The sequence below is a fragment of the Lissotriton helveticus genome, chromosome 2_1, assembly GCF_964261635.1.
Source record: "Lissotriton helveticus chromosome 2_1, aLisHel1.1, whole genome shotgun sequence".
Taxonomy (NCBI): Eukaryota; Metazoa; Chordata; class Amphibia; order Caudata; family Salamandridae; genus Lissotriton; species Lissotriton helveticus.
In genome coordinates, this window is record NC_136059.1 from 460,094,973 (window position 1) to 460,116,365 (window position 21,393).

Here is a 21,393-nt window from a genome sequence, read left to right on the forward strand (position 1 = left end):
TTGCATATGGTTTGGTCTGAACTGGGATGGCGAAATGACAATATATATAACACAACACTTTTCTGGCACAGAAAAACTTTGAAGCCAAATTCCGAGGAATCCAGGCGCTTTATTAAACACAATATAATCATTTGGTAGCTGGCAAAAATATCAGTCCCTCTGTTTTCGAGCCCTGCTAACGGGAAAATTCAACTTGCTTTCTGAAATGACCATGTATTTAAAGGACTCCTTAATTGAGTGATTCACAGAGACTGAATGTCATTTACATCAGCATGCCCGGTGAGTTCGAATCAGCACATAGTATTATCCTGAAGCGTTTGAAATCCTTCATACAAACAGTGCATTATTGCAATTTTTAAAGACAGTTCAATGCGCAAATTAAACAAGCATTGGCATAGACAATAGGTCTCGCTTTTAGGACCGTATAAGTGTTTAGCCATGTAACAGTTGTTGCACCAAGAATATTGTGCTGCATAACTAAATACTTATAAGGTCCAAATGCAATACAATGCACCAAATGGGCGTGCACAAACTAGGCGAGCATTGGAAACTTCCTGTTTTATTCACTGGTCGTTCCCCTTAATGAGATTCCATTATTCCCCATTATCCTTCGAGCACAAAGCTATAACACAACTGCCTGAATTAAAACTACACAAAATGAGAGACTTTGGCAGATCTATGACCAACAAAGTTCAGTTGCTCCCACATGGGAGAGGTTTTCACTCAACAGCAGACACTACCTAACACATCTTAAATTTCTTTGCAGAATATGTTATACAGCACAAAGCCTACATCGTATGGACCTCATGGATAATTCTGAATGTGGCAGGTGCAAAACAAATACAGATTTCTTACACGCAGCAATGTTGTGTGCAACAATTCGAATATGTTGGTCAGAAGTGTTCCAGGAGCTATCTAAAATGGTAGACAACCCTCTGAAAACATCACTTGGGATATGTATAAAAAAAATCCTTCCAGCATTTGCTAATTTACAGCGCTAATGTTCTTGCCAGTAAAAAGAGAAGTAGGAAATGGATAGGGTAGACCTCTCCTCCCGAACAGGCAGATGGGTGAATGATCAAATTCGCTGCAACTCAGAACTATGTGCATTACTACATCTACCCACTGGAAGACCGAGAAATATTGGGGGACCATTAAGTACAGATGTATTACATAGGTAAATAGAGATATTGCCCATTCATTCAAAATCTATTGACTTAAGACTAATCAAGTTAATATACAGGTGCTGAGACAAAGCTGAGCTAAGAAATAGTAGCAGATATACAAAAGAGAACAGATTGGTGAAAACATGATAATAAATAATTAATGTAACCTGCTAAATTGCTAATATGGACAATGGGTCAAAAGGGGGACCGATGACTAACTCTTTAATGGTTTCATGTCAGACGGGAAGAGGGTGGGAAAAAGAGAGGCGTGGTGGGAGTACTGAGAGTACAAGGGGAGGGTGAGACAGGCAGGACTCTCACTTGGTGAGTATAAAAGCAGAACTGAGCAGCCGATCCAGTCTGTCTCCCTCACGCCTGGGGCAGCCCATTGAGAGAGCGCCGCTGCTGCCTGCTGGGACGCTCTTTTCTTTCTCAAAAACTAAAGTCATCCCGGGAGCCTCCAAGCCAGCAAAGAACAGCAACAAAAACCAACTGGGGAGGAATGAAACTACTTTCAAAGAAAAAAATAAAACCGACAGACAGCTCTCTTTCAAGAACCTCAAACTGCATTAAAAAACACAACCCGGTGAGATGCACGCTACGGGGCCAGAGCGCTGTTGACCAAAGCACACCGCACAGCCCTGCCGGCAACCTGGGGTTACAGCTCTCAAGGTAAGGAGGCAGCAGCGACACCGGGCAGCACTGTGGGGGGACAGGACATGTGGGTTACGATCTGGGATAGGGAAAGTGGTAAGAAAGGCTAAAGGCGCGATGGCTTACCCATCTGGGGTATTGAGCGTGGCTTGCAGACAGCTCGGTGAGTACAGCGCCTGCTGCAGAGATATGCCGACTGCACGAGGTTTCAGACGTGCAAGCTTGTGATTCGATGCTACCCTAAAGTTAAGTACAATATGGGAGAGTGAAAGGCTAGCAAATCTAACAAGCATTGGCCGCGCGGCCGTAAAAGTAGCAGCTGCGCGGCCGCGAAAGTGATCGAACGCGCTCTGTGGTAATCACGCAAGTGGTGCGCGTGCAGCAGTGATCATGCTGGAAGGGAGGAAGATGGCGGCTGCGTGCGTGCATGCACGTGTGAACACAACCGCTAGGCCGGCTGTGGTAGCACTTTGAAAACCTGTATACTAAATGTCTCTCCGAGCAGCGCATGCGCTGGCTCAGGCTTGACCTAAAAACAGTTCCACAGATTGCAGGCATATCATGGCTGAAAGCTGAACATTGCATCTGTCTTCACAAGGAATCTGAGCCTGAAAGGCATTTCAGCTCACATCCCTTACTCGTTTTTCAGGTCCCGCGCGGTGTACTGCGCACATGCGCAGTCGAGATTTTATGTTTTAGAGTGTACTTCACTAGCGAGGGTTAAGCCCCGCCCCTCTTCTCCATTGGCTGGCCTCCTAAACGGCGGCCAGCCATTGGAGAAGAGGTCCCAGTGACGTTCTTCTTTCTCTTTAAGCCCCGTCCTTTTCAGACCGGGTTCCTTGACTTACTGCTGAAGTAAAAGGTTTCTTATCTTCTTTATGGGGCCAGATGGCCCCATAAAGAAGATAAGGAACCTTTTACCACAGCAGGAAGTCGGGGGCACGCAGTCTGAAAGGGAAGGGGCTAAAAGCAAACCGCAGCTCCCACCGCCCGCCTCTCCCACAAAGAGGAAGGCGGCCCACGAGAGCCAGCCTACCTCTCTCCGGTGCCAGCTTCTCCCACAGCTCGCAAAAGTCATCCCTGGGATTCCGCGCAGAGGAGCCCCCGACCCCACCGGCAGAGGGCTGCCCGCCGGCGGGGCTTGTATCCACAACAAAAGGTGCCGCCGCCACACCCCAGGGACCCGCCTCAGGCAGGGACTCACCTAAGACTGCCCCCGCGGACCTCACAGAGCGGGGCAGCGCCAACAGCCCCGGAGAGCCGCGAAACAGCACCGGCGCTGCAAAGAGGACTGCCTTGCACACCGAGGTGAGGGCCAGCAAGCGGGAGCTCAAGAAATCCATATAGAGGCTCGCGGTCGCCGCCTCCGAGGCTGCCAGGCAGAAGAGCAGCGCCGTCATCGCAGAAAGGGCAGTGAGAGGGATGCAGGTCTGACTGCAGGGAGTCCAGCCAGCGTGCTAGAGCCCGGGAGAGCGGGGGCTGCAGGCAGAGCGAACACCCCTGGAGCCCCGGCAGCATGGTGCTGTGGACGGCGCGAGCACGCAGCACTGCGGCGGGGCCGGACGCCAGCCTCTGATGCTGTGCGGCGCTGCCCTCCGCGCTTGCTTTGATCCGCCGTAGCAGCGCCGCACCCGGGCAGATATGAGCAGGACCGCGGCGACGCTACTCCTCTGCCTGCTGGGGTGCAACGTATGGAAGGCGGTGACCAAGAGCCTGCAGAGGGGGGAGCGGCAGCCCGTCACAGCAGCAACGCAAGGTGGGTGAGCAGCCGGGAGTGGGAGTGGAGCAAATCGGGGTGTGCATGGTGCCTCGATTAAACTAAGAAGCCCTGGGAGTGGCTGCAGGGGGGCGGTGTGCCCCCCCCAAATATTCATGCTTTGCCCCGGGGGGGTGGCAGTCCCCGGGGCAGTGAGGGGGGGGGGGATTGGGGTCCCCACACTTTTTTTTTGCATGCCCCCGGGACCTGGCCCACCTGGGGGCTCATTATTAATGAAGCGCGGTCCTTGTGGGACCCCTAAGCAGGCCTAGGGGGTCAGGGTGTTTCTACCCTGCCCCCTTTTTGCATTTTGCGCACTTGTATGATTGATTTCTTGTGCCTCGGTTCTACCGAGGCAACAAGATGGCTGCCGACACTTCCTGGTTTGGAGTGTTGACAGCCAATTAGCATACAGCTCATGATCGGGAGGGTGAGCGGATCCTCTGCGGCCATAGATATATATATATGATTTTAGTTTTGATTTTCTCAGCAACTACTGAACGGATTTACACCATTTAACAACAAGCATTTGCAATGCAATAGGTCTCGCATTAATTAAGTTTGAGCTATTGGCATTGCTAAATATTGCAACACCAATTGCAACAAAAGTCTATAAATTGTAGGCCAAAATTTTTTTTTTTTTTGTAGCAATGGTGGCATGCAGCGCTTTAGATGAATATGTTTAAAAGTAAAGTGCGCCATATTGCGATTGCTACAATAGTTAATTGTTGAAGTGTTAACAATTGATGTGTGCGCTGGTGGTGTGTGTGCCTTTCAGAAATTGTGCACTGATGGAAGTATGCACTGCCGGTTGGTGGTGTGTGTGCCTGGTGGAAGCGTGCACTGACGGCTGGTGGTGGTGTGTGTGTGCCTGGTGAAAGCGTGCACTGACGTCTGGTAGTGTGTGTGTGCCTGGTGAAAGCATGCACTGACGTCTGGTGGTGTGTGCCTGGTGGAAGCGTGCACTGACGGTTGGTGGTGTTTGTGCCCGGTGAAAGCGTGCACTGATGGTGTGGTTGTGTGTGCGTGTGGTTTTGTACGAGCGGTTGTGGTTGTGTGTGTGGTTGGTTGTGTGTGTGTGTGTGGTTGTGGAGGGGTTGTGTGTTTATTACAGATTTTATTTTTGTTTCAGCTCTTCTGTTTCTCTTTATCCCAAGTTTAATATAATGTGCAGCCGCTTCAGTGATCATTATCCTTTGGTTTGTTATATTGGGGTGTTAAGTGGAGTGCCAATCGTATACCAGCGATACAGGCCGTGGCCACCATGGTAGATCAAGGGAGAAAGCTAAAATGGTCTCTTGTGCATCCAAGGCATTTAACGTGGGGCTCTCAAGCAAGTGCAAGCAGGAGATCTCCACTTGTCTGGACCTGGGTGTCTTGGATGTGGCGATTTTAAAGGTATTCGCAGGGATTGCGCGGAAGATTGCAACCCTGCTTACGGTTCCAACAACTAAATCTAACTCTGACCACCCTAGATGGTTTGACCAAGCATGTTCAAAGTGTCTTTGCCTCCTGAAAGTCACTCTCCAACAGTCCCCGAGAGATAAGGATCTTGTTGTGAAATGTTTGAAAGACTAAGATAGTTCTTATGAATGGTAAACAGACGTTATTAGCTCAGGCATGCTAATTGAAAGATAGCATTCTCTTCCGGAGGGTGATTAACAAGCTATATTTTACATAGCCATCAGGTTCTGCTTTGTGCCATCCTATCTTGGAAGAGCAGTGGCTGGTTCACTCTAAGGGCATATGTAATGTAGACCTCCAAGATAGTATGGCGGATGAAACATGCTTTACACTAAGGAGAGCTAACTTATGTTGTTATTACCTGTGTTACTTTTACTGTGACATATAATGATTGTGTGTGTGTGTGGTTGTGGGTGTGATTGTGGGTGTGATTGTGGGTGTGATTGACGGTGTGGTTGTGGTTTGGTTGTGTGTGTGTGTGTGGTTGTGTGTGTGTGGTTGTGTTTGTGGGTGTTTTGTGTGTGGTTGTTTATGGTTGGTAGTAGTTGTGTGTGTGGTTGTGTGCTTGTGTGTGTCTGTGTTTGTTTGTGGAATTGTGTTTGGTTGTGTGTGCTTGTGTGTTTTTTGTGGTTGTGTGTGTGTGTGTTTGTGTGTGGTTGTGGGTGTTGTGTGTGTGTGTGGTGTGTGTTTATGTGTTCGGGTGTGGTTGTGTGTGTGGTTGTGGGTGTGTGTGTTTGTGTGTCCGACTGTGGTTGTGTGTGTATTTGTGGTTGTTTGTGTGTGTCAGTGTTGATTTGTTTGTGTGTGTGTGTGTGGTTGTGTGTGTGTGGTTGTGTGTGTGTGGTTGTGTGTGTGTGGTTGTTTGTGGTTGTGTGTGTGGCTGTGTGAGTTTTTGTGTGTGTTTTTTGTGTTTTTTTGTGGTTGTGTGTGATTGTGTGTGGTTGTGTATGAGGTTGTGTGTGGTGTGTGTGGTTGTGTGTCTGAATGTGGTTGTGTGTTTGTGTGTGTCAGTGTTGATTTGTTTGTGTGTGTGGTTATGTGTGTTGTGTGTTGTTGTGGTAGTGGGTGGTTGTGTGTGTGGGTGTGCTTGTGTGTGTGGTTGTGTCTAGTTGTTTCTGGTTGTATGTGTGGTTGTGTGTGTGCTTGTGGTTGTTTGTGTGTGCCTGTATTGATTTCTTTGTGTGTGGTTGTGTGTGTGTGATTGTGTGTTGTGGTTGTGTTTGTGGTTGTGTGTGTGGTTGTGTTTAGTAGTGTTTGTGTGTGTGTGTATTTTAGTGTTTGTTGATGTGGGTGTGTGTGGTTGTTGTGGGTGTTTGTGTGTGTTTGTGTGTGTGGTGGTGTGTGAGAGTGTGTTTGTGTTGTGCTTGTGTGTGTTTGTTTGTGTGTTGCTGGAGAAGCTTTGTTTATTTTTTATATCTGTTCATCCACTTGCGTTTATTAATTAATTTTGAATATTAGTGTTCCTGCTGAGTCTGAAAACCCACTTACGTCATTCATTGTTTTTTTATTGTTGATTGACCTGTACATTAGCCATTCAGACGTTTACGTTGTACCACGTAGCCTATGAATGAACGCGAGTATTGTGGGAAATCCCGTTTCCAATGCAGCACTTCTAGAAGGAGTAAGAAGTTCTTAAAAGTTAGAGCGTTTGCGCGTAAGTTGTACTTGCGCCTGGCAAAGGCGCAGTTTTTTTTTCTGTGGAGGGGACATATACCTTTTGAAAGTGACACCGTGTAAGGAGGTTCGTTGCGACCTACATACACAGTAGGTATTGCTGGCGGTTTGCTGCATCGTTCGACAGGTAAGTCTATTTTAAATTTCCCTATCGAGTTTAGACACCGACCTTTGTGTCCACCTGTTGTCGTTTTTTAAGTTTAGCAGGGATAGCAAGGTTATTTTTGAAGTATTGCTATTATTTTTGTTGTTACTTATAAATATTTTGTCACATTTGTTTCTACTCCAACCACCCACGTATTTTTAATTTGCACTGTTCCCTAAATTTTTTATGTTGTTACGAAGGTATTAATTTTGTTTTTAAGTTACACTTATTTACCTTAGCTAAGCTGCGTCGGGTGTTAATGTCTTTTATTTAGTGAACTTATATTTTTTGATATATGCATAGCCAATAGGTCTCGCTTTTGAGACCTTATAAGTATTTAGTTATGCAGCACATTACCCTTGGGGCAACAACATCAACTGTTGCATGGCTAAACACTTATAAGGTCCCAAAGGCAAGACCTATTGGCTATGCCAATGCTTGTTAAGATTGTAGGAAAGCGTGGCACTGGTAAATAATGGGAATTCTGCTGTACCATTAGTGGGGTCTTTAGGCCAATCGTAAAACAGGTTTCCATTGTCCTTACAGCCATTGCTCATGCACTGTGAGATTTGCGAAATAGTGATTTTCGCTTTCGGACAGTCTTTCAGGCATTTGGATAAGTACATCATTCTTGAAAGCTTCTCCCGCCTCTCTTCAAGGTTTGTCTTTTCCTTGACACCCCAAATAGCCCACTGTAAGAGCAAATGTATTCTTCAACCTTTGTCAGAGAGGGAGGTCGGATCCACCACCAAAGTGAAGAAAATAACATGCTGGCAGAGCAGATCTCTAAAGGCTACTGGAGTAAGAACAGTGGCCAGTTCTGTGTGAAAAGGTAGGCAAATCCTTCACATCTTCACCACTCATTTCCTGACTTTGTGCAAGAATTTCTTTAAACTATGTCAATAGTACATAAACAGGACATCTAGCACACAATAATGAGTTTCCTCGTCAACACAAATGTGAAAATCCTTATTATTTCAGTCGTGCTGAAAGATTTATAATATTTTGTGTTTTTCTTATTACAAAAATTAAACTAAGTTTTCAGCAAAATGTTGGTGTGTCGGGCAAAAATCGCATAATTGCTTACAGTACCTTAATAGTCCTGGGGAAAAGGGACACTGCACCGATTACATTAAGAGTTTAAAGGTGCTTACATATAATACGAAACTTGGAAGAATTCGTGGACCTAATACAAACATGGACAAATGTGTGCTTTTTAAAGTGCTTAAAGCTGAAAAATGAAACCAACTCATGAAATGTAACTAACAACTGAATGTCTTGCCCTTGAGAAGGAATAGCATTTTGCATAACACTTGGCCATTATAATCAACCTTGACTTGCGTTCTGTGAAATGGAGTACACCTGACTTATACTTCACAAATTGGTTTGTAATATTTGCTGTTCTAAAATGCACTAGGCAAGTTGGTAGAGGGTGCAGAACGCCGGTGTGACTTTTATATCCGATCTATATTTTAGTTTTGCTATTCTCATTCGAAAACTGCTTATGGATCACTGGTTTTAGAATCGATTTTTGAAGGTTAGTTATTGTGCTGGTGTGTGTACAATGGCGCTCCTTTAACAGCAGGCCATGTAACATTAGATGCTTTTAAGGGCCAACTAGCTTTTCAGACACTGCAATCACTGAAATCTGACAGCAGGTTCTGTTGACTATTAGTCTTGGGCACTACTGTTAAATTCCCTAGTGGAGAGATAATCATGATTAAAAAGATGGCAATGAAATCAGTTGGTGTTCCTTGCCTGCACAGCTGTGCAGATTTGTGCATTTGTGTATTTGTGTATATTCATTCATGTTTTCTAATGCCATGTATGGGAGCCTATTACATTCATGCTTTGTAATGCTTGCGACATCTGTGTAAACGTGAGGGTCATAAGTTCAAAGTCTAGCAGCACTGAGGTAGCCTTTCATCCCGTTGAAGACTTTAAGATCTGTGTTCGTGCAAACAGAGCACTGTATAATCAAGCAGCCAAGCAATTTGATGTCTTCAGACACAAGACACTCGGAAAGAAGACTGGGAAAGCGGATGGGTGGGCGGAGTGCACGTGCGCGAAGTTGTGAAGATGAATTACAATTTCTTTTAAAAAGACTGCCACGCTCTTGAGATTGCTCTGTAGTATTTTAAACACCACCTCAAACAGACACAAGCTAACAAGCAGGGAGGGGGAGAAAGGAGGGAGGTAGTGAGAGCAGACAGCAAGGGGGTGGAGGAGGCTTAATGAGCCATGACAGAAAGGCATATGGCAGCTGCGGGCGTGCACGCTCCCGTGCACTCAAGCTTTAGGCCACCAAAAGCCTTGGCTGGCACTTACTAAATGTCTCGAAGAGACAGCTTGCGCTGTCTCAAGCGAGACCTAAAAAGGGTTCTTTCTGAACCAAGAACTACCTCTTTGCCAAATTTGGTGTAATTGCGTTCAGCAGTTCGGGATGTAGCCCTGCCAAAAGTTTCCTATGGAAAATTGCATAAGGAAAACACGTTTTGGGACCCCCACCCACTTTTGTTTCTCGGCACCCGCTTGCCAAATCACCCCAAAACTTTCAAGATAGGAGCGGACCGGAGTGGGCCATAAGTTTTGATAGGTCCTAACTATAACTACCTACTGGCTATAGATAGATAGATAGATAGATAGATATGCTCCAGGTCACCCAACATTCAGTGCTTGCCAAATAAGCCTTTATTAGGTACGGACGTACTCCATCTTGCAGATTAGTTAACAACATCTGTTCCATGTGCCTGACGCTTTTCAAAGTCAGTGCTTCTTCATCAGAGGCTGAAAGGAAAAGATTTGTGCTGGTGCGGGCACTCCCCTTTATTTGCATAATGTTTAAGGGCACACCCTCCACTGTGGTCAGAGTACTTCTTGAACGTTGGGCAACCTGGAGCTTTGATTTCACACGCGGCAGACCAGCCGCGAAGAGTGCACCACCCCGCCAGAGGGGGCCACGGGGTTCGATATCTATCGATCCTCTATAGTGGGACTGCAGTGAGGATTGACGACGTCCTCTCATGCAGAGGCCCATACAGGACTTGTAAATGCAAAACAGTCATCATAGTGCATCCATCTGTGAACAAAAATAAATGTGGACACTACAATTTCCAGAAAGCATCGGCACATATTCATTTGAACAGCCTATTGGAGGGCGTGCCCTTAAACATTATGCAAATAAAGGGGATGAAGAAGCACTGACTTAGAAACACGTCAGGCACACGGAACAGCTGTTGTTAACTGCAAGATGGAGTACGTTCATACCCAATGAAGGCTTCTTTTGAAAGCACTGTGGTGGGGGTGGGAAAAGAGAGAGACAGATTGTAGTTTATTATTTTTGCTGTGATGGAACGGTGTATATATATATATAGATTGTTTGGTTCAGCTCGTAAATAAATCTGTGCCTGTAAAAAAGCTGCATTGGATCTGCGTGATTTTCCTGGGTCGCTACGGTTGGAGCCTGGGAGGTTGCACTTGCTGGATATATATATATATATATATATATATATATATATATACATATATATTACCTACTGGCGGTCGCCAGTAGGTAGTTATAGTTAGGATTGTTTTCCATAGGAAATCCGCAACATTCTATTGGGAATAACTTTGGCGCCGAATGAGGGATCTGCCTGTTATTTTTCTTAACTTTGCCTCGCTGCCCTCCGCTCCTTCCCTGAAAGTTTCGGGGGGATCCGTCAAGCGGGGCCGAGATAAAAGGGGGGTCCCAAAACGTGTTTTCCCCATGTTAATTTCCATAGGGCGGTTGGACTCACTTTTAGCCCGAACGGCTGAATGGATTTCCACCAAACTTGGCAAAATTGTAGGGACTGGTACCCCGATGTGCCTTTGCTATGTCTCAAGATATATGCTCCAGTGGTTTTTACGAAAATTAACTTTGAAAAAATATATATTGGGCTACATTGGGCTATATATATGTTAGAGCCCAAATGTAGCCCAAAGATGGCAACCAGAAACAAAAAAAAACAAATGTAGCCCAAATATCAGCCAGATGTAGCCCAACTATAGCCCAATGACAGAATGTCCCAGAGTGTTCTAAAGAACAACTAGAACGCTAACAGTCTTACTTATGACAAAAGTATGGCACACCTGAAGTCATCTTGATTGGAATAAAGTGGTAACACTTAATACATTTAATTTGAAAAGGAACAAAATGAGGGGTTTCATTTTGCCATAGAAATTTTATATATATATATATATTACCTACTGGTGGTCGCCAGTAGGTAGTTACAGTTAGGATTGTTTTCCATAGGAAATCCGCAACATTCTATTGGGAATAACTTTGGCGCCGAATGAGGGATCTGCCTGTAATTTTCCTTATCTTTGCCTCGCTGCACTTCGCTTCTTCCCTGAAAGTTTCGGGGGGATCCGTCAAGCAGGGCCGAGATAAAAGGGGGTCACAAAACGTGTTTTCCCCCATGTTAATTTCCATAGGGCGGTTGGAATCACTTTTAGCCCGAACGGCTGAATGGATTTCCACCAAACTTGCCAAAATTGTAGGGACTGGTACCCCGATGCGCCTTTGCTACGTCTCAAGATATATGCTCCAGTGGTTTTTACGAATATTAACTTTGAAAAAATATATATTGGGCTACATTGGGCTATATATATGTTAGAGCCCGAATGTAGCCCAAAGATGGCCACCAGAGACAAAAAAAAAACAAATGTAGCCCAAATATCAGCCAGATGTAGCCCAACTACAGCCCAATGACAGAATGTCCCAGAGTGTTCTAAAGAACAACTAGAACGATAACAGTCTTACTTATGACAAAAGTATGGCACACCTGAAGTCATCTTGATTGGAATAAAGTGGTAGCACTTAATACATTTAATTTGAAAAGGAACAAAATGAGGGGTTTCATTTTGCCATAGAAATTATATATATATATCTGTATCTGTATATATATATATATATATTCACTGAAAAAACCATAGGTTTCACACCAGTTATAGTTAGGAATTAGCATTTAAAAAACCTATTAAATTCACTGAAAAAACCATAGGTTTCACACCAGTTATAGTTAGGTGGAAATTTTACTCGCATAAAACCATTGAAATTCCCACGTTATAGTTAGTTGGACTCACTATAACTTGCGCGTGCAATGCACTGCTGATGACGTCACATATTACATCACTCATGACATGGTCAGTGACATCACTCATGACATCACTGATGACATCATCCAGTGAATGTGTATCTTTCTGAAAAATAAATATTTTTTATATATGTATATCTAAAGGTTGACGGCAGAATAAATGGGTAAATAAATGTCTACATGGATTTTTTTGTGTAAAATTGATTGGTTAACTGACTTATTAAATGTATCTTAGTGAATACATATATTAGCGAGTAATGTTTAAATATTTAAATATCTGTATCTGTCTCACTTTGTGTATAAGTGGCTGCATGGGTTGGTGAGTAGCTACATGAGTGTGTATATGGGTTATTAGTTGTTTTTTTGAGTATCAGTGACTGTATGGTTCGGTGGGGGATATTACTTAGAGCACAGATGCATGAATGAGTGACTCACTTTTTGTATGTATTTTGAAGACAGCATGTGTGCAAGACTGTATGGGTGGATCATTGTGTGTATGGGTGGGTTAGTGAGTATGTGTTTTTATAATTGATTGTTTAAGAGAGTAAATATGTTTCCGTTTCTGTAGAAGTATGTGTAGTGGTGTGTATATAGCAGTATAATCAAGTAAATGGTTTTTTGATAGTTTATTTGCATGTGCGAATTTGTGTGTGAGTAACTATATGGATGAGTATTAGTGTGTAACAGGATATATAGGTGTATGAGTACATATGATGAGTAAGTACATGCATGAGTGACTATATAGAACTGTTGGTGAATGAGTGGATGTGTATGTAGATGTTGGAATTACCTAATAAGTTGTTGTAATTGGTATTGGTTTCTCCTTTTTTAAGAAAATGTTAGTTTCTATTTTTGAATGTGTGTGTCAAAGGTTATTTTATGCTGATAGGAGGTCTGCCACTTTGTCACAAGGATGTTGTCATCAGTGATGTCATTTGAGATGTCATCAGTGATGTCATGAGTGATGTCACTGACCATGTCATGAGTGATGTAATATGTGACGTCATTAGCAGTGCATTGCACGCGCAAGTTATAGTGAGTCCAACTAAATATAACGTGGGAATTTCAATGGTTTTATGCGAGTAAAATTTCCACCTAACTATAACTGGTGTGAAACCTATGGTTTTTTCAGTGAATATATATATAATGAACCCAATCCTGTGTTCACAATCCTTTCGAAAAACAGGCACCCACTCCGTGGGATTCAAATCAAGGGTCTTTATTTGCAAGAAAAAACGATCAGACACGTTTCGGCGGACAGGTCCACCTTGCTCACTACATATATATATTATTGTTGTGATCTATTGTATATCTATGATATATTAATATTGTGATCAAGGGCTTCAGGGCCCGAAACGCGTCATGAGTGATCCACTAAAGAACTACAAGTACCAGAGTCCCGAGGGGTGATCAGGAGGAGGGGCTAGCGGTGTGCGCTCCATTGATGACTAAACCCGAAACGCGTCATGGCGGATGGAGTGATGCACTTATCTAAATAAAACAAGCAAATCTACCTGACTGGGTCCGGTTCGTTATTTTTGTAGCAAGCTGACAGAAAAACGAACTTTCTAGGTTCCTGAATGGAGTTTGCAATGGACCTGTGAGCACCAATGGATCAGTTTCCTAACTCTTATAAGTGTTCAATGGTTTATACCTCAAAGCATTGGTAGATCTGAAGCCGATGGAAATCTGTGGATGGCAAGCATGGCATGAAAGTAAGCAGTGGAATAAAAGCACCCGGGTGTCACAGCTGTTTACACATTTCGTGCCATCTCTACCCACCCCCTCACCCCTTTCATTTTCACCATCGCGTCTTGTTTCCTGCTTGCCATGTGCTGTCTATCCCTACCCCTTCAAACCACACCCACTACCCCTCCAAGATCGCTGCTCGTATTTTAAGTGATTTGCCCAAAATCACAGGACACTGCTTTAATTTTCACTGTCACGTCTTGGTTCCTGCTCGTGGCAGCTTGCTCGCCCTGTGCTGTCTCTCTATACCCCTACGAGATTGCTGCTTGTATTTAAAGTGATTTACCCAAAATCGCAGGACAACGCTTTCATATCAGCGACAAGGGGCCCTGAAAGCTCCGGGCTGCACAATATGCCACATTATTAAATCCTTATAAGGTCCCAAAGGCGAGACCTATTGCATTGCAAATGTTTGTCTTGCTTTGGGACCTCTGCTATTAAGTGGGACCCACTAATTGACCCTCACCCGCTGTATGCTTTTGAGCTGTAGCCTTCAATCTCCATCTTTTAAGGCCAGCTTCTTTGCTACTGGGCAAGGGACGATGACCAAGATTCATGAGCTGGGCGAGTAAGATTGTTGTCTGATTCAGCTTTGCATCTGTACACAAGTAGCACTGTTGCAGATTGGCCTCAGACTCAAACTAATATGATTTAGGTAGCTACTAAAACAGACAGGGTATAATTTAACATATGTAACATTTTCCACTGAGCTATTTGCATAAATTACTTGTTACTGTATCTCCAGATTGGCATCTGATATAGAGGTGTGAGTCACTGCCCGGAATTTAGGTTCTTCAGCCTGGTATTCACACTTGGTCAGTTTTGAGATATTAGGATTCCTTCTCATGCTTCATAATCTCTGACCCAGCCCTTAATGACATTTCTGGTGTGGTGTGTTATTTTCTGCTTGAGGATGGGGGTTGGAATCTTCATAATTGTTAAAAGCAACTCCCTGCTACCGAAGAGGATGTTCCCAATGGGACAAGGAGAGCCACGACAGGAGGTTTCATGGAAGAGGGAAGAGACAAGACCTTAACTAAGAGGAGTGTCTCAAAACCTTTGGAGACTTTAATCCTCTCTAGATCAAAACATAGGGGGGAAAGGGGCTATGCAGTGGGCTAATTCCTGATACTGACACGTATTTAAGGGATAATGTGGCACCACCAGATTAGGTAGGTGTCTCACCTATGATACAAATCTTTACTATCTTTTTAAGTCCTCGCAGAGAATCAGAAAGCTGAGAAGCTGCCTACCAGAACACGAGTATAGCCTTGACTGATGCACCCGTCAGTAGTCTCTGTACTGCTGGATTGTACACTGGACTGTATGGACTTTTTCGAGGAATTATCACACAAACACCCTCACTCTTTCTTAGTAGAAGATGAGCTTGATGTGGACCCTACAGAAAGGGGCTCCCAGCACTTTTGTGGATTAGTTCCATGCTGATTACCACAGGAGAAGGCAGTACTGATATGTGCTGCTGCGCAGAGCCACACCCCAAAATGGTGGCAAGCCTAGGTGGCTAAGGAGTGCACAGAGGGAAAGTGGTGTGCTGTAGAGAGCCTTGAGGTCCACTGGGGAAAAACCCAGTTGAGATCACTGGGGATGGACAGAAGGCCATATACAAAACCATATAGCTAAGGTATTGCTAAGAAGGAGGAGGCGTCCATGCTAGAAACTGTGGAAAGGAAGCAGGAATTCTTCTTAATTCTTGAGGTCAGAGGCTAAGAGCCAGTCACCAGGAGATCGGCGATAAAAAAACCTTGCTGAAATTAGCCCACTGGGGTCTGACATACCTTCCATTGGCCTTGCAGCTTGTGTGCAGCTAATCAATGCCATGAATTAATGCTCTGTGATTTGCAAGCAACCAGAAAGCCCAAGGTAGCATGGGCTTGGTGCAATCCTGCGTCCATGAGAAACTGTGCTAGGTCTTTCTACTGTGGGCCGAGCAATCAGTTCCATCTGTGGTTCTGTTTTCCGTGCATCAATCAGAAGATTTGAGGCTTGGCATCCGAAGAATGTGCTCAGCACAAGAAGCGTTCCTGGTGAGCCAACATCAGCCAAGTATTCTTGCTCCTTCCTGTTGCAGTCCACAGCCATGGACTGGCCACATCAAAGGATACAAAGACATACATCGGGCAAGAAGGAAGGTGTCACCACAGCTCAGGGGAGCCCACCATATGTTGGAGAAAGCGTAGTGCATGTTGGCAAAAGATTTCAGGGGCACCAACATCGGAAAGTAGTGTGGCCCATTAAAATAATAAAATGAAACAATCATTGGCAAAGCCAATAGGTCTCACCTATGTGAGAGCTCTTGGGGTTACAACTGTCTTTTAGCCATGTTGTACAGCAGCGTGGCTGCTGCTTAGCATGGCTAAAAGTTAGCTGTGTGGTGTAGAGGAGAGTGGAGTGTAGTGACCTAAAGTGGAGTGGAGCGGTGCAGAGTGGAGTGCAATTGAATGGAGAGGAGTACAGTGGCATAGTGTAGAAAGGTATACAGTGGAGTGGCGTAGAGTAGAGGGGCATGGAGTGGCGTATAGGGGAGGGACGTAGAGTGCAGGGACGTAGAGTGGAGGGATCTAGAGTGGAGGGACGTAGAGTAGAGTGGAGAAGCGTAGAGTGGAGAGGCGTGGCGTGGAGAGGCGTGGCGTGGAGTGGAGAGGCGTGGAGTGGAGAGGCGTGGAGTGGAGAGGCGTGGAGTGGAGAGGCGTGGAGTGGAGAGGCGCAGAGTGGAGAGGCGCAGAGTGAAGTGGCGTGGAGGAGCACAGAGTGGGGTGGAGTGGCGTTGAGTGGTGTGGTATGGAGTGGCATGGTATAGAGTGACGTGGAGTAGCGTAGACTACAGTTGTGGGTATAAAGAACTATAGTCAATAGAGACAGCCGATAAGTGACTGTATGCCTGTGTTAAAAGTAGGAAAGCACATTGCAAGTCCATGAATAATACCAAAATGCTTATAAAAAAATAATAATAGTGCATTGCAAAATGATGAGGAAGAACCAAGACAAGAAGGAACACATGTACACGGCCCATGCCACAGGGAGGAGCTAGCACGAGAAAAGAAGGGAAGCCTACAGGACATAAACAATCAAAACATTGCAAATGAGAGTGACCACTCCCTGGGCCCTGAGAAGAAGAATGGAGGGGGAGCCCCGTCGCACCCCATGGCGATGTCAGGCAGGGCCCCAGGACCCCATCCCCATTGAAATAAGTAACGCTGGAGAACCCATTTGCGCTCCCAGCGAAGATGCTAGTGGGCCCAGGACCCCATCCCTGGCGAATGAAGTGTTGCTGTGAAGGCGAAGGTGCTAGCAGGCCCTGGACCCCATCCCCAGCAAAAGAATTAAAGCTGGGGAGCACCGTCGCACTCCCCACAAATATGCTAGTGGGCTCAGGACACCGTTACAGGGTCCGACGAAGTAGATAGAGTTGGGGGGGAGCCGTCACGCCGCTGGTGTCCTGGAAGTCTGCTGCAACACGCGCGTTTGCTCACAGGAGCTGGTAGACCACAAGAGATGTACCGGCTGCCGCAGCAGCACACAAGTGTGCTGGCCATGTGGGAAGCCGGCGAGAGCAGCTGGGGATGGGCTCCCCGAGCTGCTCTCCAACATGGCGAAAGGCTGCGGGGTGCCTGGGTGGGACCTGGCACCCCAAAATAAGAGAAGCTTCGGTGCGAAGCTGTGTGAATTGGACAAAAAGAAGACTCCAAAGAAACCAGCGTCACAGCCATGGTTATAAAATTCACCCTGCTCTCGATGAGCGCCCCATGATGACCTGCGGAGCTTCTCAATTTTGCCGCAACTTCACAAAGAATCCCTCGTTTGCGGCTTGTGGTGACCCCAGGAGAGTGGGTCACCACCAGAATAGTGCTCAAGTGTAGGAAGAGATGCAGGAGCAACGCATACTCCAACCAAAAGAAATTCACCCATACCACACCTTAAGTTTACAGTACAGGAAAAAGATAACCCTTCAAGGGTTTTACCTTGTTTTGAAGTCCCCCACTGCTGGAACGTTTGTTCAACAGCTCGGAATGATGGATTATGGCTGCAACCAGATGTAGTCTGAAAATGGTTAATGTGAGCTTTTCATGTCATGATACACCCTTGAGGGGGGAAAGGCGGTAATTACACATGCGCATTTACCAAAGTAATGTCCTTTGGGGACTGTGTGTAAAGTTCAGTATTCTGTTGGCTGCAAACACCCTGGGGTGAGAACTAGAATTGCATAAATGTTGTAATAATAATTCTTTTCCCCTCAGGGGCTATTTTAAAAGTGTGTATTTCATGCTAAAAGTAACTTTGATGGCACAAATGACTTACACGTGCATATGCATATTCTCTTGTGAATGCTTGAATGAAGTAATGATGCTGACAAGCACTCACATGCCAAGTAAACATGTTTTATTGCCAATACTAGGTATGTCCTCATTCGAAGTGATATTACATTTTTGCATTTCTAATACAAATGAATCTTCTGATATGTGATGTGTTGATCTAGACCTCCTTTTGGGAGGGGTAAGAATGATTACACCTGCCCATCAGCTTATGTATATCTGAAAATTGCTGCATATTATTGAGTTGTGTGTGTGTGCGTAATAAATGTACATTTTCCTTTTTCAAAAGAAAAAGCACAGACTGCACAATCATTTATTGAGTGTTATTATTGTGCATCTGTGAATGGAGACTAGCCACACTGCCTCCCTTGAGTAGGCTTTGGACTGCTCTGCAATGCTACCCTATGAGAGTCAAGCAATGCAAGAGGGTGTTTGGTTTCCAGTGGTGGACAAGTGCAGACCCATTACTTGTGCAGGCCACACACCTAATAACCCATTTTCCTTACAGCAAGTGCTCGGGCAGAAGTCACCAGTTTCCCACTACTCACTGATGCTTACCTTGTGTGAAAACCATGGGAGTATGCATCTCTAAGTGTTGAAGAGGTCACTGGCATTGCTACCCAACCAGGTGAAACCAAAAAGCTACATCTTTCTTTTTTATATCTAAATAAAAGTGTCAAAGGGAAAGTCATTTGGCTGGGCTGAAGTATAGTGAAAAAGAAAGGTTTCGCTTCTTTTAATAAAGTTGGCTAATGGTTTGAAATGGAACATTTACTGACAAAGGCTGTTTAGGCTTGATATTTTTATCATGAGACCATCTCACAAAACTAGCAGACATACCTTTTTACAAGTGAAGAGCCTTTTATGTGTTTGTTATGGGAATATTTAGGAGTGTTACTGTTTTTAGGGGCGGGCCTGCTGGCATAGAAATTGAAACAGGTACCTCACGTGGGAGATTTCATTATGGTACATGATGCAAATATTTCTGCAAATCCCTTTCAAAGCGGCTACAGAACAATATTTCCATCTGCTATCTTGTAAATATTTAGGAGTCTTGTGAGCAATAACTAGTTGTGCATATGTTACAATGTTCATATTTAAAGCCAAAGCACTGACTGGACAATGACTTACTGAGCATTATGTTAAGTGTTACCATGTTATGAGTTTCTAGCTTACAGTACATCCCTGTACTGCTCTGAAAGTCAAGTAGTAAAAAAGATACTTGGTGTTGAGACATGAATGCCCCAGGCATGGTATACAAATGTGTTCCCTTGTATGGTGTGTGAGTGTGTGGTACATTAATACTTGACTGAGAATGTGGGATGCATTATGGCTGCCCCTGGGTTGGCATTTTGCACAAGATCGAGGTGAGGTTGTTTTCCCAGACAGGTATTGCGGAAGGAAGTAGACCGAGTCAGTGAAGTGGGGAGAGAGGAGACAATGCTCCCGTAGAAATCCGATTAGGCCTTTTGCTGAGAGAAGCTGCTGAGTGCCCTTATTGGAGCACTACCTTTTGATAGATGGTGGGGTGGGCTTGGGCAGGATTGCAGTCACTGCATTTTGGAGGGAGAAAGGTTCGTTAGGAGAGGCCAACCTTTTATCTTTCGCCGGCTCACTTTTCAGTGTGGACGATGACAGGCAGGAGCAAAAACACAAATGCTGTGTCAGGAGAGTAACCCGTGAGGGACACTTGAAAGGAGAAACACTCTACACCAGTCCAAAAGTTCAGACAGTGGATCCACATCTCTCAAATGTTTTGACTGTATAAAAGTAGGACGCACTAGACCTAGGACTCACTTGCTGTCCCATTTTCAAATTCTCTATAACCATGGAAGGGAGTGCTCCACAGGGTACGCAGGGGACTACTGTGCAAGCAACCAGAGTTTGTATCTGCCTGACAGCCAGCTTTCCAAATATGAGGGAACATCACTTGTGTCTATCCCTTGCTGCAATAGCTGATCACCTATCCTAAAGCAATCCAGCCAGGCGGCTGAAGCGTGAGCTTGGCATGCTAGTTCTACAGCAGCAGCAGAGGAGTATGGAGATTGATCTGTGCGCCCTGGAATCGGCAGGCTCCAGACTCTCCTGCAATTCCTGGCAGGAACTGTGAAGACAATGCTTAACCTGAACTGCAGGGCCTGAAGTTATCGACTGAGGGGTGATCTGAGCCACAGTTCAAGAATTGTCTGTGGAATGACCTGAGCCACTGCAAATCAAATAATTTCCTGAGGCACTGCACAACGAGTAATCGGCTGTGGCCAGACTGAGCTCTGACGTCCCAACCACCCGGTCAGTAAGGTCCACTTGGCATCTCACCTGCTGCGAAGAACCTCGCCTACAAGTGGCCATAACTATGTGGATATACAAAGCCCAGATGGGGTTGCACCACCCACACCTGCTGGGACCCAGCACCCTCTTGAGACACCTTTGATAAGCAGAGCAGCCACATACGCGACTGTGGAGAAGCCCCAAAAAGGAAGACTGGTTTGCACTCAGCCCAGACGCAGGGGAGCAGCCAAGCCAACAGGAAGCAGGGTGACCATTGAGAACAGGCCTGATCTACAGACTCATGGAATGTGTGACAAACCGATTAATAAACTATGTGCTATCTTAGATGTGTTGGAGATGAAATTGTACCTGAACCAATTCTTACTACATTGTGCCCAAAGGAGAGAGAATATACAAGAGCCAGGGAGGGCCACAGAAGGGAGAGGCGCCAATGGACTCTAGCGCGAAGACACTACACTGCATTGTATACATATCTGGGTGCCATATTTAGTACTAGTGTGCAATAAAGTTTTTCATTTTCTTTCTTAATTGAAAGTCTAGTTCCGAGTTGGACAATCCTTTATAACAGTTGTGTGCTGAGCTCAAGATCACCCACACTACCTGAGGAGCCTTCATTGGCAGTCAAGAGCTGAAGGTGTTGTACTTGGCCCAGTTTGAAGAGCCATAGAGGATGAACTTTGGGCAATAGAGGTAAACCACCTCAATCACCCAGATTGCGGCCCGAAGAACTTGCTTGCCCCTTGTCCCCCAAACAGAGTCTAACACTTGCTTCCCAGTTCGAGGGTTCGTGGTATTGGGGCCCCACAACACCAGATGTCAAGGGTCCATATAGATACTGCTGTTTGGAGAAAGAAGGGTCATTTATGAGAGACTAGCCTTTTACCTTTCTCATGCTAAATCTTCAGTGTGACTGATGACAGCCAGGTGCAGAAAAACACAGGCTGTGTCTGGAGAGTAGCCTGGGAAGGGGACCTGAAAGGAGACCCACCCCATACCAATTGTAAAACTTCAGACAGCAGATCCATATCTTCTGCTTGCTTTGATT

At 45.2% G+C, this 21,393-nt stretch overlaps 1 protein-coding gene across 3 annotated transcripts in view; it reads right to left on the bottom strand.

Moving 5' to 3' along the window:
* IL6ST (interleukin 6 cytokine family signal transducer) overlaps positions 1 to 21,393 on the bottom strand; it is a 564,825-nt gene that overhangs the window by 103,959 nt on the left and 439,473 nt on the right. The gene's annotated exons all lie outside the window — the stretch shown is intronic.